The sequence below is a fragment of the Bos mutus genome, chromosome 22 (assembly GCF_027580195.1).
Source record: "Bos mutus isolate GX-2022 chromosome 22, NWIPB_WYAK_1.1, whole genome shotgun sequence".
Classification (NCBI taxonomy): Eukaryota; Metazoa; Chordata; class Mammalia; order Artiodactyla; family Bovidae; genus Bos; species Bos mutus.
In genome coordinates this window covers 41,117,408-41,136,384 of record NC_091638.1, presented here as the reverse complement: position 1 = coordinate 41,136,384, position 18,977 = coordinate 41,117,408, and the positions used below count along the sequence as shown (strand labels likewise).

General features: G+C 38.1%; 1 protein-coding gene and 1 long non-coding RNA gene across 2 annotated transcripts in view; both read right to left on the bottom strand.

The window, feature by feature from the left end:
• The window catches only part of FHIT (fragile histidine triad diadenosine triphosphatase), an 857,033-nt gene that overhangs the window by 788,440 nt on the left and 49,616 nt on the right, over positions 1 to 18,977 (bottom strand). The gene's annotated exons all lie outside the window — the stretch shown is intronic.
• LOC138984710 (uncharacterized) lies at positions 6,240 to 7,616 on the bottom strand. The gene is made up of 3 exons (XR_011461990.1): positions 7,518 to 7,616; positions 7,287 to 7,420; positions 6,240 to 6,332 (listed from the first exon to the last, which is right to left on the bottom strand). It is a non-coding gene; the product is annotated as an uncharacterized lncRNA (long non-coding RNA).

The window sequence follows — 18,977 nt, the reverse complement described above, 5'->3', positions numbered from 1 at the left end:
AAGATCATGGCATCTGGTCCCATCACTTCATGGCAAATAGATGGGGAAACAGTGGAAACAGTGTCAGACTTTATTTTGGGGGCTCCAAAATCACTGCAGATGGTGATTGCAGCCATGAAATTAAAAGACGCTTACTCCTTGGAAGGAAAGTTATGACCAACCTAGATAGCATATTGAAAAGCAGAGATATTACTTTGCCAACAAAGGTCTGTCTAGTCAATGTTATGGTTTTTCCAGTGGTCATGTATGGATGTGAGAGTTGGACTGTGAAGAAGGCTGAGCGCTGAAGAATTGATGCTTTTGAACTGTGGTGTTGGAGAAGACACTTGAGAGTCCCTTGGACTGCAAGGAGATCCAACCAGTCCATTCTAAAGGAGATGGGCCCTGGGTGTTCTTTGGAAGGAATGATGCTAAAGCTGAAACTCCAGTACTTTGGCCACCTCATGTGAAGAGTTGCCTCATTGGAAAAGACTCTGATGCTGGGAGAGATTGGGGTCAGGAGGAGAAGGGGACAACAGAGGATGAGATGGCTGGATAGCATCACTGACTCGATGGATGTGAGTTTGAGTGAACTCTGAGAGTTGGTGATGGACAGAGAGGCCTGGTGTGCTGTGATTCATGGGGTCGCAAAGAGTCGGACACAGCTGAGTGACTGAACTTAGCTGATAAAGGAATATGAAAAAGGATATATATGTGTATATATATGTATGTATGTATGTATGTATAAATGTAGGGCTTTCCTGGTGGCTCAGATGGTAAAGAATCTGCCTGCAGTACAGCAAATGCAGGTTTGATCCCCGGGTCAGGAATATTCCCTGGAGAAGGAAATGGCAACCCACTCTAGTATTCTTGCCTGGAGAATTCCATGGACAGAGGAGCCTGGCAGGTTATGGCCCACGGCATCACAGAGTTGGACATGACTGAGTGACTAACAGTTCCACTTTTTCAATAAACAGAATTGAAAACAAAAGGAGTGGGTCAGCAGCATTAGGCTGCTCAGGCTATTGTCCGCCTAAGGTAGACAACTTAACTAACCCTCTCAATCTATCTCCTTATTTGTTAGATGGTCACAACAACTTCAATGTTTTTTTGTGAAAATTAAGTGGGTTAATATAAAGAAAGCACTGACACAGCACCTGGGCCATTGTGAGTACTGTACAAGTGGTGGCTTAAAAAAAAAAAAAAAACAATTAGAACAACTAGCACAGGACTCGGCACACAGCAGGTAATCTTCAAGATTTGTTGACTTGAAACACAACTGAAGTAAACTCTTGAGTCAGAGGCATTAAGAGGCCAACTTGCAGAATGAGTAGGCAGAAAATGGACTTATCTAAGAATAAGCCATACTGGAAAATAGGCTGGTCGCTAGGAAACCATCTCCCATCACCCTTTCCAAAGGATAACAAAGTAATACAATGAACCCAATTTCTATATATAGTAAACATTTTTGATAACTTATATACAGTCACTATTTGAGTTATATAAAGATGTACCAAGACAACATTTAAATAATTCAAGCTACAGTCTTCCAGAATGGTCATGCTATCCTCTAACACTCATCTCTGTAGATACTTTTTAATTAAGAGACCCCACTAACCTACATTTTCACGTCTCTCAATCATTATTAACTTCTGCACGTTTTGAGGTTGGACACTCTCAACCTCGAGTGTCCAGTCCATCATCACCTCTCAGAGTTGCTTCATGGATGTGCATCTGAAGTGTCTGGGGTGATTTGCTTGTTTTAACTTCCAATTCCTGGACCCTATGGAGAATGAAATGGCAACCCACTCCAGTGTTCTTGCCTGGAGAGTCCCAGGGACGGGGGAGCCTGGTGGGCTGCCGTCTATGGGGTCTCACAGAGTTGGACACGACTGAAATGACTTAGCAGCCTGGACCCTATATTCACCTTTTCAATTCAGAATCCCCAGGGTGGAAAAGTCAGAGCAAAGACCAGGAACAGGCATTGTCACCAACAAATTTCAGGTGATTTTTAGTCCTCTTGGCATGTTGTTATTTTAGATCAAGATTTCACATATACGCAATGAGAAGAAATTCCAAGCAGTGAAATACTGTGGAATCACTACCTCTCCCTTTTGGAAAGGTAATGGAGTGACCATATATGCTTGACTCACACTCCTCATGTATATTACATACATATACACACAGTACTTGCAGGTGCAAAGTATTCAAAGAAACTCTAAGCTTTTTGCCATCAGTGAGCTTCTTGAATAAGGTGCATACACTTAAGTGATACTAACAAATGTTATGATGATATATGATTGAGAGCTCAATGAGTGCAAGTATAATAAGATTTCAGAGGAAAAAGCAATCAAGCCAGTCTAGGTTGTCAGCAATGTGAAAAATGGCCTTCTTTGGATCTGGTAGTCGGGGCAGGCAGGAAAAAAGTGATAGTAGATATTAAACTCAGTGGGTTTCCCAGGTCTTTGTTCTTCTCTCAGTTTAGAGCTTCGATCTTCAGACATAAAAAGACTAAAGCAAAAACGGCAGCCTTCCTAGTTATTAACCCAAGCGGCCTGGGAAAGATTACTAAGGCTTCATAAGATGGACAAAGGAATTGCATCTCAGTGGTCACAGAGGAATGATACTCTGGGGCACCATGAACTGAGGCAGCACGCAGCCCCCAGGTCTAAGAGGCTGTCCTGCAAGACCTTGCACAGAACAGCAGGCTCTTATCTTCCCATGGTATGTGCAGTGAAAAACCATTGGCTGGTCTCCTCATTTGACATCTAATCAAATACTTCATCCTAAAGTAATGTTTCTCATGGTTCAGGTCTTAACCCTCCAATGATTCTGTCAAGTTCTTGAAAGACAAGCAAGCATCTTATTTCTTGGCAACTCCCCCAGTGCCCAGCACAGTGAACTCACACATCAAAAAAAGGTTTTGAATGAATCATTTAGAAAACCCTGATGCAGCACCTACTATGTATCACACACTGTGTTAGGTGCTCAATGGAACAGACTGCTAGGTCACTGCCAGTGGCCGTGACAAAGCAGTCTGTGATCAGGATGGCTGAAGACAGCCCTGTGATGCACAAAAACCATTAACCTGCACACTTCAGATTGGTGAACTGAATGGTGTGAATTGTATGTTAATAAAGCTGTATAATAACAAAGGAGTAAATAACATCCAGATAAAAAATGGCCAAAGATGGTCATACCTTACAAGTCTACTCGGTGAAGGTTTAAGGGGAAAAAAAAATACAGAGCTTAGTCATTGCTATTTAGACTGACTGTGATACATTGATAATATTTGATGGCATTGTATGTAAACACTGAAAAATGGAATACTTCTAAGAGACAACAAAACAATAAAACTAAATTTATACAATTCTGGTTAAGTACACAGGCAGTATAATCAGAAAAACATGGGGTCAACTCATGGTTCTCTTCTTCAGTGGTGTGACTTTGATCAAATCACCTAGCTTATCTGAGCTGCAAATTCTACATCAGTAAAATTGAAATATACTTATAAAACATTTTCAATCATAATACACTTCTAGTAATTAAATAAATGTAAGTTAGCATGGCACCATTTGCACTTATAAAACTAGCATAGATTGTTAAAAACTATTTAACATATGCAACAAACAGCAAAATATTTTCCTACTCTGCTTCTGGATACAAACTTTACGATGCTTGCAGCACGATTCGTAATAGTGAACATTCAGAAACAAAGTAAACATTCAATACTTGATGAAATAAATCAATTATGGAAAACCCAATCAATGGAATATTGTGGAGCCAATGCTAATTAACAAACAGTTTTAGTAAGAAAAAATCCTGTGTTACTAAAAATGAAGGAATATATTATAATATTATATGTAAAGTATGATGCTAGTTTTACTTAAAACTGTTTAGGGGAAGATCAAGAGAAAAGAAAACATCTTAAAAGATTAACAAGGATTATCTCTGGATGTGGCATTATCAGTCTTTTTTACTTGCTTCTTCAGAGTTTTATGGATTTAAAAAAATGAACAGCATTAAAACTTTTGCTTATTTCATTCATAACAAATACATGCAGTTACCCATTTGTAAGAACTGAAAAAGAAAGCTTGTTTTTTATATGATGGCATCAGATTATATTATAAACTGAAGTTAATTTTACTATACAGATCAATAGTTACATGGCACAAATGATCAAAATAAGAAATGTGAAGTATATTCTCAAAATATAACCATACCTGCTAATCTAACATTTTCACAGCCACCAATGTCAAGGGTTGTAGTATTTTTTTAAACTTTCGGTTTAAGAAAAGGTCATAAATGGGTAATTTGAAAGTCTTTATTGTTAGGACCAATCTGCTAAGTCACTTAAGTTGTGTCCAACTCTGTGCGACCCCATAGACGGCAGCCCACCAGGCTCCCCCGTCCCTGGGATTCTCCAGGCAAGAACAATGGAGTGGGTTGCCATTTCCTTCTCCATAGGACCAATCTAGACAGCATATTAAAAAGCAGAGACATTAATTTGCCAACAATGGTCCATCTAGTCAAAGCTATGGTTTCTCCAGTAGTCATGTATGGATGTGAGAGTTGGACTATAAAGAAAGCTGAGCTCCGAAGCATTGATGCTTTTGAACTGTGGTGTTCGAGAAGACTCTTGAGAGTCCCTTGGACTGCAAGGAGATCCAACCAGTCCATCCTAAAGGAAATCAGTCCTGAATACTCATTGGAAGGACTGATGTTGAAGCTGAAACTCCAATACTTTGGTCACCTGATGTGAAGAGCCGATTCATTTGAAAAGACCCTGATGCTGGGAAAGATTGAAGGCAGGAGGAGAAGGGGACGACAGAGGATGAGATGGTTGAGTGGGAGTACTGACTCAATGGATATGAGTTTGAGTGAACTCCGGGAGTTGGTGATGGACAGGGAGGCCTGGTATGCTGCAGTCCATGGGGTCGCAAAGAACTGGACACAAACTGAGTGACTGAACTGAACTGAAACATTTCACATCACAGCCATTTGTCAATTATAAAATAATGGTTGTGATTTAGTCTCTAAGTCGTGCCCACCTCTTTTGCAACCCCATGGATTGTAGCCTGCCAGGCTCCTCTGCCCACAGGATTCCCAAGCAAGAATACTGGAGTGGGTTGTCATTTCCATCTCTAGAGGATCTTCCCAACCAGGGATTGAACTTGAGCCTCCTGCATTGGCAGGTGAGTTCTTTATCATTGAGCCACCAAGGAAGCCCTAAAATAAAGGTATAATACAGTTAATAAAAAAACTGCCAAACACAATATTGATCTGAGGAGTCTCATGAAGCTTGCACAGCTTCAGTGATAGTACATAATGTCTGTATTCAACCATGACCTCCAGAAGTAAAAGGGATTAACCAAATAATGAAGGAAAATATGAAGAGAAAATATGCTTTAAAAAAGATTTTCTTAAAAATAATTTGTGAAAAGGAACAGATAGTTCCCTAAGATCCTATCACTGTTAGCTACATGGCTGGATAAGCCTTTCTGCTCTATGGTAAGCCTGATCACGGAAATCAAATTTAGCCATGATTTAATTTACAATTATTTTTCAGACTTTGAGGAAAAGGAATAACTACATTATGTTCAATGAGCTGAACAAATTCTGAACTTTGAGTTCAGGGTAGACATCAAAATGCTGTATGCTAGGATGACATCATGAAGATGGTACCAGGGGGTTAGAGGGAAGAGTCACTTCACTACTCCCCATCACCCCAAAAGGTTTGGCTCTCTAGTGGTCCTTGGACATTTATCATGGCTATTTTCTCCTTACCTATTTGGATCATGGGCCATAAAACCAGAGGGAGGAAAACAAAACCCCAAGAGACAGAAATTCATCTGAATCTCACTACTTTTTTTTCTTTTCTTAAATAAGTCAAGGACTTAACTGGGTCAGCCTGGGTACTTAGAATAAAGCTGTTTCCAACCTTGATATGATCCAGTGGTTAAGGAAATGATTTTTGCAATTCATTCATATTGGGACTCCACTACTTACAAGCCAGGTGAATTTGGATAGGTTACTTCCCTAATATTAGATTTCTTTCTGAATATATGTAAAGTTCTGAATATATGTAAAACTTTCAATATGCGGTAGCAGTTTAATTAATGATATGGAAGCTTCATAGAAAAAGACTGTTAATAAATGTTTGTTATTAGAAATAAAATTTTCCCTAAGATCCATTTTAAATGTTTTATATCAAAGCTACAAAAATGTGTTTAGCCGTTTACTAATGCAAATCCACATTCTCTCTTACATTTATACTTGTCACCTTCATTTCTCTTCTGGATGAGATCACCTCTTGAGGTTTCTTTCAGCTCTATCATTCTATGATAGTAGGACTGGATGGGGAAAACATATTATTCAGGCTCTGCTTTTGATTGCTATTTTTCATGTGTTAAATCTCAGAGAGCTGCCCAAATCCCCTACTGATTGTCTCGGTCAAGATGTTGATAAACTCTCAGAATTCTGCCTCCAGTGGCACTCACGTTCATGAACAAATGGCTCTTTTCAAATTCTGAAAATTTCTATACCATCTTCTATCTTCTAATGCTAATAACTTTTAATTTGATGACATTAACCCCAAGGTTACCGAGTATGGTCTCCTCTTGTCAACCCATCTCAGCTTTTTGTAGAAGAGGCCATTACCAAAAGTCAGATTCGATTACTTTTCATTTTCAGCCAGTTTCATAACTACAATCAACTTTATCTTCAGTCTTATCAACAAAAGCCTTTAGAGAAATGTGAAAGCTTGATGACATTTTCTAACGATAATATGCTTCATAGTGAATAGAACTGAGCTATACATTCCACTTTACAGCTTCTTTTTATATAGTGATAATAATGAAAGAGTCCATAAATACATGTCATACAGGACTGGTATCTTTTTTCCCCCCACAGTACATTTTTGGGCATGGTGGATAGATGGGAAAGGATGGACTGATGTGTTTCACAGGATCTGTAGCACAAATCTGAAGCTCATTTCATTTTGTAAGCCAACCCTTCAACACTAGTCACCTGAGAGAAATCATTTAAAATTTCCTATATTATAGAGAGTCCTTGTGTTTGGCAAATCCAAGTCTTTAGCTAGTATCAGAGACAGATATTCTTTGGTCTTAAGATCTTGGACTAGTTTATTTACCCTCTATCATAGGCACCAGTATTTACAAATTCATTCTCTTTGATGTACTGATAACAGGATGGCCGCAACTTGTTTGGTCCACAGAACATGAAGAGCTATTACATATGGCCTTTCTGAGCAAAAGCCTTCAATATGTGCATGTGGTCTGGCTTACCCTTGTAAGCTCCTATCTTCTACTAGAAGACCAACGGGATTCAGATAGTGCCTGCTTCTTCAGCCTGGGTACAGAGTAGAAGACGACAGATGGAAAAGATCCAGGCCTGCAAGAGGCACAGCTGATACACAGGCCTGTGTGCAGGAAATTCATGATGATACATTCACAGTAACGAAATGAGAACATCCTCTAACACTATATACAAAAATGAACTCAAAATGGATTACAAACCTAAATACAGGACCAAATACTATAGAAATCCTTGAGAAAAACATAGGCAGAACACTCCGTGACATAAATTGCTGCAATATCTTTTTCAATCTGTCTCCTAGAGTAATGGAAACAAAAACAAAAATAAACAAATGGGACCTAATTAAACTTAAAATCTTTGCATATCAAAGGAAACCATAACAAAATGAAAAGAATCTACAGAATGGGATAAAATATTTGCAAACAGTGCAACCTACAAGGGATTAATTTTCAAAATATACAAATAACTCTTATAGCTCAATAAAAAAAAAAAAGTCAAACAGTGAGCAAAAGATCTAAATAGTCATTTCTCCAAAGAAATCACACAGATAGCCAATAGGCACATGAAAAAATACTCACCATTGCTAATTATTAAAGAAATGTAAATCAAAACTATAATGAAGTATTACCTCACACCAGTCAGAATGGCCATTATCAAGAAGTCTACAAATAATGAATGCTAGCAAGGGTGCGAAGAAACAGAGACTCTTCTACACTACTGGGAATGTAAACTGGTACAGCCACTATGGCGAACAGCATGGAGGTTCTTTAAAAACTAAAAATAGAGCTACCGTATGACCGTGCAATCCTACTTGAGGCCTATACCTGGAGAAAACTATAATTTGAAAAGATACATCCCAATGTTCACTGCAGCACTATTTACAATAGCCAAGACATGGAAGCAGCCTAAATGCCCATCAACAGATGAATGGATAAAGATGTGATACACACACACACATATATACATACACACACAGATACACACACAAAACTACTCAATCATAAAAAAGAATGAAATAATGTCATTTGCAGCAACAAGACTGAACCTAGAGATTATCATACTAAGTAAATGAAACAAAGATAAATATGATGTCACTTTATATGTGAATCTAACAAATTATGCAAAGGAACTTATTTACAAAACAGAAAAAAGACTCAAAGCCATCAAAAAGAAAATAATAACCTATGGTTACCAAAGAGGAAAAGGGAACAGGGATAAATTAGGAGTTTGGGATTAGCAGATACAAACTACTACACATAAAACAGATAAACAACAAGCTTCTACTGAATAGCAAAGGGAACTATATTCAATATTGTGTGCATGCGTGCTCAGTCACGTTCGACTCTTGGGGACTCCATGGACTGTAGCCCGCCAGGCTACTCTGTCTGTGAAATCATTCAGGCAAGAATACTGGAGTGGGTTGCCATTGTTCAGTGACCTATAATGGAAAAGAATCTGAAAAATATACAGATATATAGATGTATAACAATCACTTTGCTGTACACCAGAAACTAATACAACATTGTAAATCAACCCTGCTTATAAACAAAAAGTCTTTGTCTTGAGTGTAAAAGAAGCTGTCAAAGGATTTTTCCTGGGGATGAAGTGAGGGATCCTGTAATTAGATTTGAGTTTTGTAAAGCGTTCTCTGACTATGACAGAGAGAACAACCTGAAGAGAAGGTAAATAAAAGTTTAGATGAGAAATACTGAGAGCTTGATTTCAGGCACTAGCATTGGAAATCAGAAAAACAGATGGGCTTTTGAAATTAGGAAGTGAAACTAGAAGAACCCTGTCAAAGACAGTAGTGAATGTGAAGGGACAAAGGATACTCTAGAGTATCACCATCTACGAAGAGACACATCCTACCATAAAGAAGGACTACAGGAAATAATGTCTCTGGGTTATGAGTTTGACTAAGTTTATCAATTAATTTTGACTACTTCAAAATAACCCATAATGGTAGGCAAATTAAACTCCCTGCCACTGCAGTTACAGAAGTAAATTTTATTACTGAATAATGCTGCTGCTGCCAAGTCTCTTCAGTTGTGTCCAACTCTGGGCGACCCCATAGACGGCAGCCCACCAGGATCCCCAGTCCGTGGGATTCTCCAGGCAAGAACACTGGAGTGGGTTGCCATTTCCTTCTCCAATACATGAAAGTGAAGTCGCTCAGTCATGTCCGACTCTTCTCGACCCCATGGACTGCAGCCTACCAGGCTCCTCTGTCCATGGGATTTTCCAGGCAAGAGTACTGGAATGGGTTGCCATTGCCTTCTCCGTACTGAATAATGATGTATACATAAATCACAATTGTGAATCTCAGGAAGAAACTTTGAAGAAGTAGATGAATATCGACATTGATTTATTGAGAAATTACATTTGAGTTTTCTACTTTAATATGTATCATGATTTTAGAAAATATGTAAACAAAAATATAACTATATAGACATAATCCTAATGATCATCTCAGTGGTACTAAAATGTACCTCAACACACCAACCACTCTGCTCCCTGAGTTAGCTCAAATACTATTCCTCTTACATAAGATTTGGAAAATAATTATAAGGGCTTTTTTTGTGTGTCCTAAAAGTTCAAAGAAGAATTCCAACAATCTTTGGAGTAATGGCTCATGGAAACGAAGTTTAGCTTCTGAAACAGACAACTATAAAGCACAGTTGTCATCTGTCTAAATTCTGTGTGCTTGATTTAAAAAAAAATCTTAATTCTACACCTGGTTCAGAAAGCAGACATGGATAATTTTCATAGAATATGCCCTCATGCACATACACACATACACACAAACACATATCTCTGGTTCAACTTCTCCTCAATAAACCCACAGAGCAGACATCTGTGTATCCACCAACAAAGCTTCTATTCCCACCCAAATCCTCTCAGGATACCTGTCCTCACTCATAGCATGCAGTTATGGTAGGCAGTCCAACAAAACACCTCACCTGCCCCAGGCAAGAGACTCAGGCCAGGCCAAACAGATGGCCTGCTCTGGGAACCTGACTCTTGGCATTTGAGTGATCCTAGGACATGCATGGCTGCATCATTTCAATGGCACCATCCTGAGGAGACTGTCATTTCTGCAACCAAGACGTCCAGAGCCACCCCGCTACTGTTCAGCTTTCCCTTTGGACTCTGTGACCTGTTTCCCATAATTTTCAATCCATTCCTTTTACAGAAGTAGAGGTTGATTCTCAGAGAGGATAACTAAGTTGTCCAAAGTCACATAGATAAGAATGCCTGCACTGGGATTCACATTTCTGTTCATTTGATCTCAGATCCATGATCAGATACGGTCAGTATATTGCTTCCTCCTATCATATTTCAAATGGAATTTGTAAAAAGACTGGTAATATTTGTGTATTGCCCTGGAGTACTGCTTAGAACTTCCAATGAAATGTAACTGCATCAGCTATTTTGCCCTTTGTAAGTGACAGGTGACTTAAAAAGCATGTCCACTTTAACTAGCCCTCTAAAACCATTTATGTTTTCCTATCACCTTCAGATGACTTTTCTGTGGCTGTCTTACTAATTCAGAACTATCTTTCATCCTCTGTTGACAATAATAAGTTTCAATTTCAGAGATAACTGTCCAGTGAGCCCTTTAAACATTATGGATAAGGTTTTCCTTTGGAAATGGAGATAAAGAAGACATGATATTTGTTTACATTTTCTGACAGATTCTTCTTGCTCTGAGTACTGCATGTGCCTGGTTCGGAGAACTACTAATTCAATCCTTATCATCATTACCACTTACAGACATGCCAATGAGAGAGATAAATCTCAACAATTTCAGGCTATAGCTTTGTGAGGCTGACCACCAAGAAAACTCATTCCCAGAGTCACCAGTGTTCTTATTACCCGTCCTTTACACCTTTGTCTCCTGACAGTCAATACAATGACAGCTCTGATAGCGAACTACTGTGAAACTCACAAAACCAAAGTCAGGAATGAAGAATGCAGGAAACCTAGGGTAGGAAGGGAAATCGGAGGCCTGAGCAGGGCGTCTTCTTAGTGAGAGGGAAAGACTGAGTCAGCACTGAAAACCAAGCACAGTAAGGCTAGAATTTATGGGCAATTTGAAATTATGGGCATCTGAAATTCAAATCCAATTTCACATATTCTGTAAGCCCAGAATAGTCCAATCGTCATTAAGTTTCTACAAGAGTTTGGTTAAAACAGCCATGCTTCGTTTTTGTTCTCCTTGCAGGGATTTTGGGACCCTTAGGAATTCTTACCTCTTTCACATTTTATTTTTACACCTTGAATTTGAATAGAGTTATCTGCTCAGTATAATGGCACCTTTTTTGGCCTTTATCTCTGTCATGTGTTGTAAAGTCAGTCAAATACCTACCCTTCCACTAGGATCAGTACCAAAGAACTGGACTGGGCAGAATTTCATTCAAAAAAGAAATGCCATGGGAGACAATAAAGACCAGGCTTCTAACACAAGAATATCTGGTTCAAGTGCCAACCCTAGTATTTACTAGATGAAATGCTTCGGGCAATCACACTACCTTTCTGAATCTGCTTATCTCACAATAGGGATAATGATACCTAACCAGAATGACTGCTCTAAGAATTCAAAATAATAAATGTAAAGTTTTCGCACAATGTCTGGGCACATGGAAATCATGATGATACTGCATTATTAAAAATTCAATGAGAGCATTTACGTAGCACGTACTGTATATATGCTGTGGATTCAACTGTAAATGATATAAGGATGATCTCTAACGTCTCAGATCTTATACTTCTAATGTGAAAGACAAAACAAGAAGTAATTCCCATAAGAGATGAAAAGTGTTCCAACAGGGAGATTAAAGTTTGCATTTTTATTAATTATAAAGTGCATATACAACATAGAAGTTAAGAATCTGAGCTCTTTTCAGACAATGTGGGTTGTAGTCCCATATCTGCCTGTTAATATCATGTGACTTTACAAAAGAACTTTCAACAGTGAAATAAGAGATAGTAGTAGGGACTTCCCTGGTGGTCCAGTGGTTAAGACTTTGCCTTCCAATGTAGGGCGTGTGGGTTTGATTCCTGGTCAGGGAGTTAAGATCACAAATGCCCAGGGTCAGAAAACCAAAACATAAAACAGAAGCAATATTGTAACAAGTTCAATAAAGACTTTAATGGTTCACATAAAAAAAAACCTTTAAAAAAAGAAACTAGTAGTAACATTAAAAACTAGCATTTTTTATGAGCATTAACAGAGAAAACATTCAAAGTACTTACAACAGTGATGGATTAAGTCTCTGTAACCCCTGAACTGGAGCCCACCAGGCTCTTCTGTCAATGGAATTCTCCAGGCAAGAATTTCAGAGTGAGTTTCCATTTCCTTCTCCAGGAGATCTTCCCAACCCAGGGATCAAACCTGGGTCTCTGGCATTTTAGGCAGATTCTTTACTGTCTGAGCTACCAGCGAAGACCACTTAATCTTTCAGTAAATGCTAATTATAATTACTAGCACTACCACAATTCTGTCAGTACTGAGCTTTACTGAAATGACTATCACCCTTCAGAATACCTTTTTCTGAGCAAACTAGCATTTCTTCATGTGTTTTGAGCCATTCAAGCTGTAACTAGAACAAAATCTAAGGTATCTCTGAAGATACTTTCAACTCAGACCACTCATCTTATTTTCAGAAGTTTACAAATGTTGGTGTTGTAACTGAAATTATTTTGAGTGTACTGTGGGATTGTAAAGAAAGAAAGAAAGAGGGATACAAATATGAAATAGAAGAATGTGAGAATGGATCTCCCCCCATAGTGCTGGATTTTAAAGATGATATCAGTATGAACCCATAATTTAGATTATATACATATACACATACATATTTTCTAATCCTTTCCAAAAAAGGGCCTACAAACAACATTATCCCAGTAGCAGTGACACATTCAGCATCGAGATCTTAGTTTCCAAATATCATTTTCTACTGAAATGAGCTACAGTGCTTGGAAACTGCTAATTCCAGGTCTGGAGCAGGGAAAGTATAATATGAACTTGAAACATTTTGTGCCAGAAAATAAGGAATTGCTCAAAGACTGAATGAGGTATGTTAAAAGGGTACAAGAAGTTGTATCGGGGGTATCTGCTACAAAATGGAGTTAATTTGTACATTGAAATCACATAAACTATGGATTATAACATCTTAAATTTTAAAAAACTTGAGTTGACTAGGTGAGCAGAGACAAAGGTAAAAAAAAAAAAAAACAAAGCAAAACAAAGAGAGTCAAGTTCTTCCTTGCAGAAAAATGTTATGTATACCTATCTGAAAGTTGCTCAGTCATGTCTGACTCTTTGCGACCCCTTGAACTATACAGTCCATGGCATTCTCCAGAATACTGGAGTGGGTAGCCTGTTCCCTTTTCCAGGGGACCTTCCCAATAAAAATGCTAGAAAATAAATGTATAAAAAATGATAGAATTAGATAGTCAACACCTTGTTAAGTCCCATATTATGGCTCACATGAAGATTATCTATGAATGCTAAAACTAAATTACTAAAAGAAAATTATTGGGAAAAGATATTCAGATTTGAGTTCATGTTGCCATAAGCCTAGGAAAAAACAGCTTGTTTTGTAGCCATGGTAACAAGCAGCTTCAAGAATCAGACTGAAGCCTATTCAAATGACCCTCTTTTGATAGTCAACCAGTTACAGGCTTTTGTTGATGGAAGTCAGACACTCAAAAACAGACTCACATACCTCCAAGTACCAACTAATCAACTCAACTTCTCTCTCACTTAAGTAAACATGCTTCCAAATACCTTATCAATCCATTTACAGCTATAAAAATCTACCAATCCCTCACTCCACACTCCCTAGTTTAATCAGCTCAGAGAGACTGTAGTTAACTAGTACAGCTCTTCCTTACATAAATTCAGCTCTATCTTTTTATTTTAGTGGTAGTCGGCACCATTATCCCACTAAATATTAAGAACTTTAAAGATGTGTTTTGTTTTGGTTTTTTACAATATGAGAGTCATCATCTACCCAAGCGGTCAAGTCTGGTGGTACCAACAGTAAGTAATTCAACTGGCCAGATATGATGTGCCCAGGTATGATACAGTGGTAAATAGGAAACATCACCCATTTGGTGTCCTTGCCAGAAATGTTTGACCTCATCTGAATGATGAGAAAATTATCAGATGGATCAAGAAAGTAAAATATTACATGGGACAACTGGCCTGCAGTCTTTAAATGATTTAGTGACACCAAGAACCAAGGGAGGAGGTAGGGACATCTTATAGAAGATATTAAGAGGATTTAATAACCAATTGCAATGAATTGACCTCGACTTGATCATGTATCATGAGGAAAGAAGAAAATGCGAGCAAGGAAAGTATGTTGTTATCACTGAATTGATTTGGATTTTCTGCAGCAATGGTGGGTATGGTTTTATAGGTTATTCTTGGGAGAGACAGGCTGCATTATAGGAGTAAAGTGTCTTTATGGCTACAGCATGTTTCTGTTGGATGGTTTGGAAAAAGGGAAAGTCTCAATGCTGAGAAACACTGTGGGTGTTACCAAGAAGGCAAAGTTCATGAATTTTGATTAGAGAGAAACAGGTGATCATGAAATTGTTTTTTTTCCCCCCAACTTTAAGTTTAAAATTTTAAAATCCTCATTCATTTTTATTTTGAAAATTACATTCCCAAATATTTCCCTGCTGCCCCAATTTCTCACTTACTATCAAAATAAATCTGTTATGCTGCAACTGTTTTTGTAAGTCAGCTCCTATCTCTATTGGCAGAAAGCATGGTTCAAATAAGTGAAGTCCAAAATATTTAATTCACAAAATGATTTTCCTAGCACAATAAAAAAGAAAAAAAAGACAAATGTTTTCAGTTTAGAATAGCTAAGATTCTCTTTGGAGTTTAAATATCCTCCAGTCTTTATCACAGACATTTTATTTCTAGAGTCAGTTATGTCGCTGGAAGCCAGTGAGAGGGGAATCTTCCTCAATCCCTCAGTGGAAAAGGAGACCATCTGGATGCATTTGGACAGACACCCAGAGATGCCACAGGCATCAGTAGACCCTGAGGAGTCTCCCTCTGCCTCCTGCATTGACACTAGTCTTTGGTGTTTCCATGAGGAGTCCCTTGTGGGAAGACCAGCCTTAATCTGACAGAAGGGCATATGAACAGAGGCCGCCTGGCAGGAATGCAGCTGTTGCCACATCCCCCAGAGGGAACTGGGGATGACTGAAGAGAAGATAAAACAAGGTGGACGAGAGAGTGGGTGCTACAGATGAACAGATCAACCACTGGTGCCTGGAGAAAAAACCCTGTCCTCGGAGCACAGGACTGTGGCTTGAGAAACATGTTATTAGGCAAAGGTACTATGATTCTAGTGTGAGTTAGAGCCATAGAGAAAGACAACCGTGTGCTCTGGAGTGGGAGGCAGCTTTGATTACAGCAGGCAGGAAGGCTGCAGAGCCTCCTGCATGCACAGGAGGTCCTGTCCCTGTTTATAGGTACCAAGTAGAAACAGCAATACTTGATATGGTGGCCAAGAGAGGAAGGAAAATCTATATGTTTACAGGATGTGAATCACAACCAAGGGAATTCCATGGGGGAGGAGGGTGATAGCTTTAGTACTTATGGATTTGCAGGAAGAAAAGGCATTCTGGTAGCAACCCCACCCCAAAAGGAACTAACCACACAATTAAGAAAAAAAGTCCACTTTTATAGACCCTGTCCTGCTAAGGAAAATAGACTAGAAAGGGAGGTTCAGGCTTTAATAATATTCAGAAAGAGGAAAAGGAAAACTTTAAGAACCCTGTGGAATAGTATATATCACATTTCAGTCTTCTAGAACTCTGGTAACTCCTTAGAAACCTAACAAAATAGCTAATATCTGACCCTTCATACAGTCCAGGGCTAGAGTAGGAAATGGCAAACTCACTCCAGAATTCTTGCTTGGAAAATTCCATGGGCATAGGAGCCTGGCAGGCTATACAGTCCATGGGGTAGCAAAGAGTTGGACACGACTGCGCACACACACATATATGTTCAATGGACCATTTAAGCATATTACCTGTGTTAGCTCACGTGATGTTCAGAGCAACCCCATGAGGCAGATACCATTACCCCACCTTAAGCATGAGATAACTAAAGCGAAGACAGCTGAAATAACTTCTGGGTTAAGAATCCTACCCATGGGGAACTGAGCTAGGATTCACACAAAGGCATGAGCTAAAGCTTACACTCCCTCAGCCCTACGGCTACTATTTCTGTGTTCCAAATCACCTATGCCCTTAGGAGATGAGCTTTGTGAAATTAAAGCAGCAATAGTGAGGACAATAGGAGAAACTGGAGCTGAGGCAAAGGAGTGGCTGCTGAGGAGCCCTCCACAAAACTTTCAGTCTTCATACCCCGTAAAACTGGTGAAAAGATTGATAACACCAAAGAGCTTGTGTTCATGTGGATTCTATCTATTGATATTTAAGTAGAAATTAGAACTGAGAAAATACTATCTAATGATTCAAACAATAAATCCACATCATGGTAACATAAACAATATTTTTATGATAAGCATATTTTCCAAAACAAACAAAAATATTGCTTTGCAGAGTGGCAATATTTTACAGTTTTGTCAAACTCTCATGAAGGACCTTGATGAAATCCTACATTTAGGAAAAATCATCTAACTCAAAGCCTACTTTATAATAAAGCGTTGACTATCTCATGTAATTTATTGAATAGTGAACTGAAAGTGAAAAAAGGAATGATGGTCTGGGTTGAAGAGTATCGGTTGCTAATCCTTCTGACTGTGTGGCTGACTGGGAGCTGTGGCGGCTGCCAGCACCCAGCAACATGATAGAGCGTTTTGTTAGTCTGGGAAAAGACCACACTGAGAATTCTAAATACGGTTTCTACTGAATGTGTATCACTTTTGTACCGTATTAAAGCCCAAAACTCATAAGCTGAACCATCTTCAGTCAGGGACCATTCGTATTGTTTTTTGTAGAATGAAAAAGCACAGGTCTGCTTCTGGAAACAGGCTATCTGATGCAGTGCCCCACCCCCAGTCTCTTCACTGATAACTTGGGAATAGCAATCTCTACCTCCTTCAAAGGGCTGCCAGGAAGATAAAGTGAATTTTTAAAGCATGCCTATGAAGTACTATGAAATTCTTGGTGTTAGTAGACTAAAAAAGAAAAAGAATATTTTTTTAAAAATGCAGAAAATAAATATTTAACTGATCTCTGCATAGAAATGCGTTGTAAGCTTAAAAGAACTGGAAAATCTCACAAATGATAAAGTTGACAAGCTTAACTACAACAAAACTGAAATTTCTGTATGTAATTATCATAAGCAACTGAAGAGGATGAGTCAAAGTAGGAATAATATTTGCAACAAATAAAACAGGGAGAGGGCTAATTCCTAGAAGCTCTCTGAGTTTTAATAAATACACAAATAGGACACTAATAATTAAGTCATTAAAAATAATTCATAAACACACTGAAAAGTTCATCATATTATCAATTAAGTAATTTAAATGGAAAACAATGACATGTGTAAAATCTATCACATTGGCAAAGGTTAAGAGAAGCCCCTACATCTTAAACTTTCAAAGTTGAAGAGACTATCATGAGATGTATATTTTCATGTGTTGCTGGTAAAAAACAAATTTGGGGATATTTGTCAGCTTAAATACTGCATAACATTTTATCAAATGATTCCAGTTTAAGAAATTTATCAGGAATGTGACCAAAGACCTTTCACTAAAATATTCCTTACATGTGGTTTGAATAGTGAATATTATAGTAGATCCATATGGTACACTAGAAACTCATTAATAAAAATCTCAGTGTTATTAAAACATCAGAAAATGTCAATAGTAGCTTAAAAATCAGGTTATAAAATATTTATCTTTCCTAAAGAAACACAAAAAATAGGAAAAAAATTAGATAGAAATAAACTGCAATTTTGGAAGACAGTGTTTGTGGGTAATGAGATTATGGATAGTTTTTATTTTCTATAATGGAAAGATATTCTTACAATTAGAAAAAATAAATGCAAGATTTAAAAATCTGTTACACCTGATATAAACTAGATTGCTTTTTACAGAGACATAATTTAAACAAAACATTTATTTAGCCAAGCAATTCATTAGCTGGTTACTAAAAGACTGCAATGAGAATACTGAATGCTTTGAATATAGGTTAACCTCTTTTCTCAGTAACATTTTAGTAGTTTCAGAGCTCCATGAGTACTGAATACCTACTGTGTACTTATTATTATATTCAGGACACTGAGATGTAAAAAGGAAAAAAAGACATGAAGAAAAGAAAGAAAAGGGGGCAAAGAGTAGTTTCATTGGAAATAAAGTGAGTCAGTCAGTTCTGGGCCCAAATCACTCCAGCATATATAGGTTGAACACTGCAAAACGAAGGACTATTGCTAATCAGCAAATTGGTAGCAATCTTATTGCCCTGAGGTTTGTACAGAGATGCTACACTTAAAAAAAAAAAAATCCATTAAAATTATTTCAAAGAGCAAGACACAAAGGTGGTATGAGGGGGTTATTTTTCAGTTCTGCGTGTGAAGGAGAGAGATGTACACAGTAACTCCCATTACAATTAATGAGAGTGGAGCATCCAGACCGCTGGTTTAGACTAATCTAAACCCC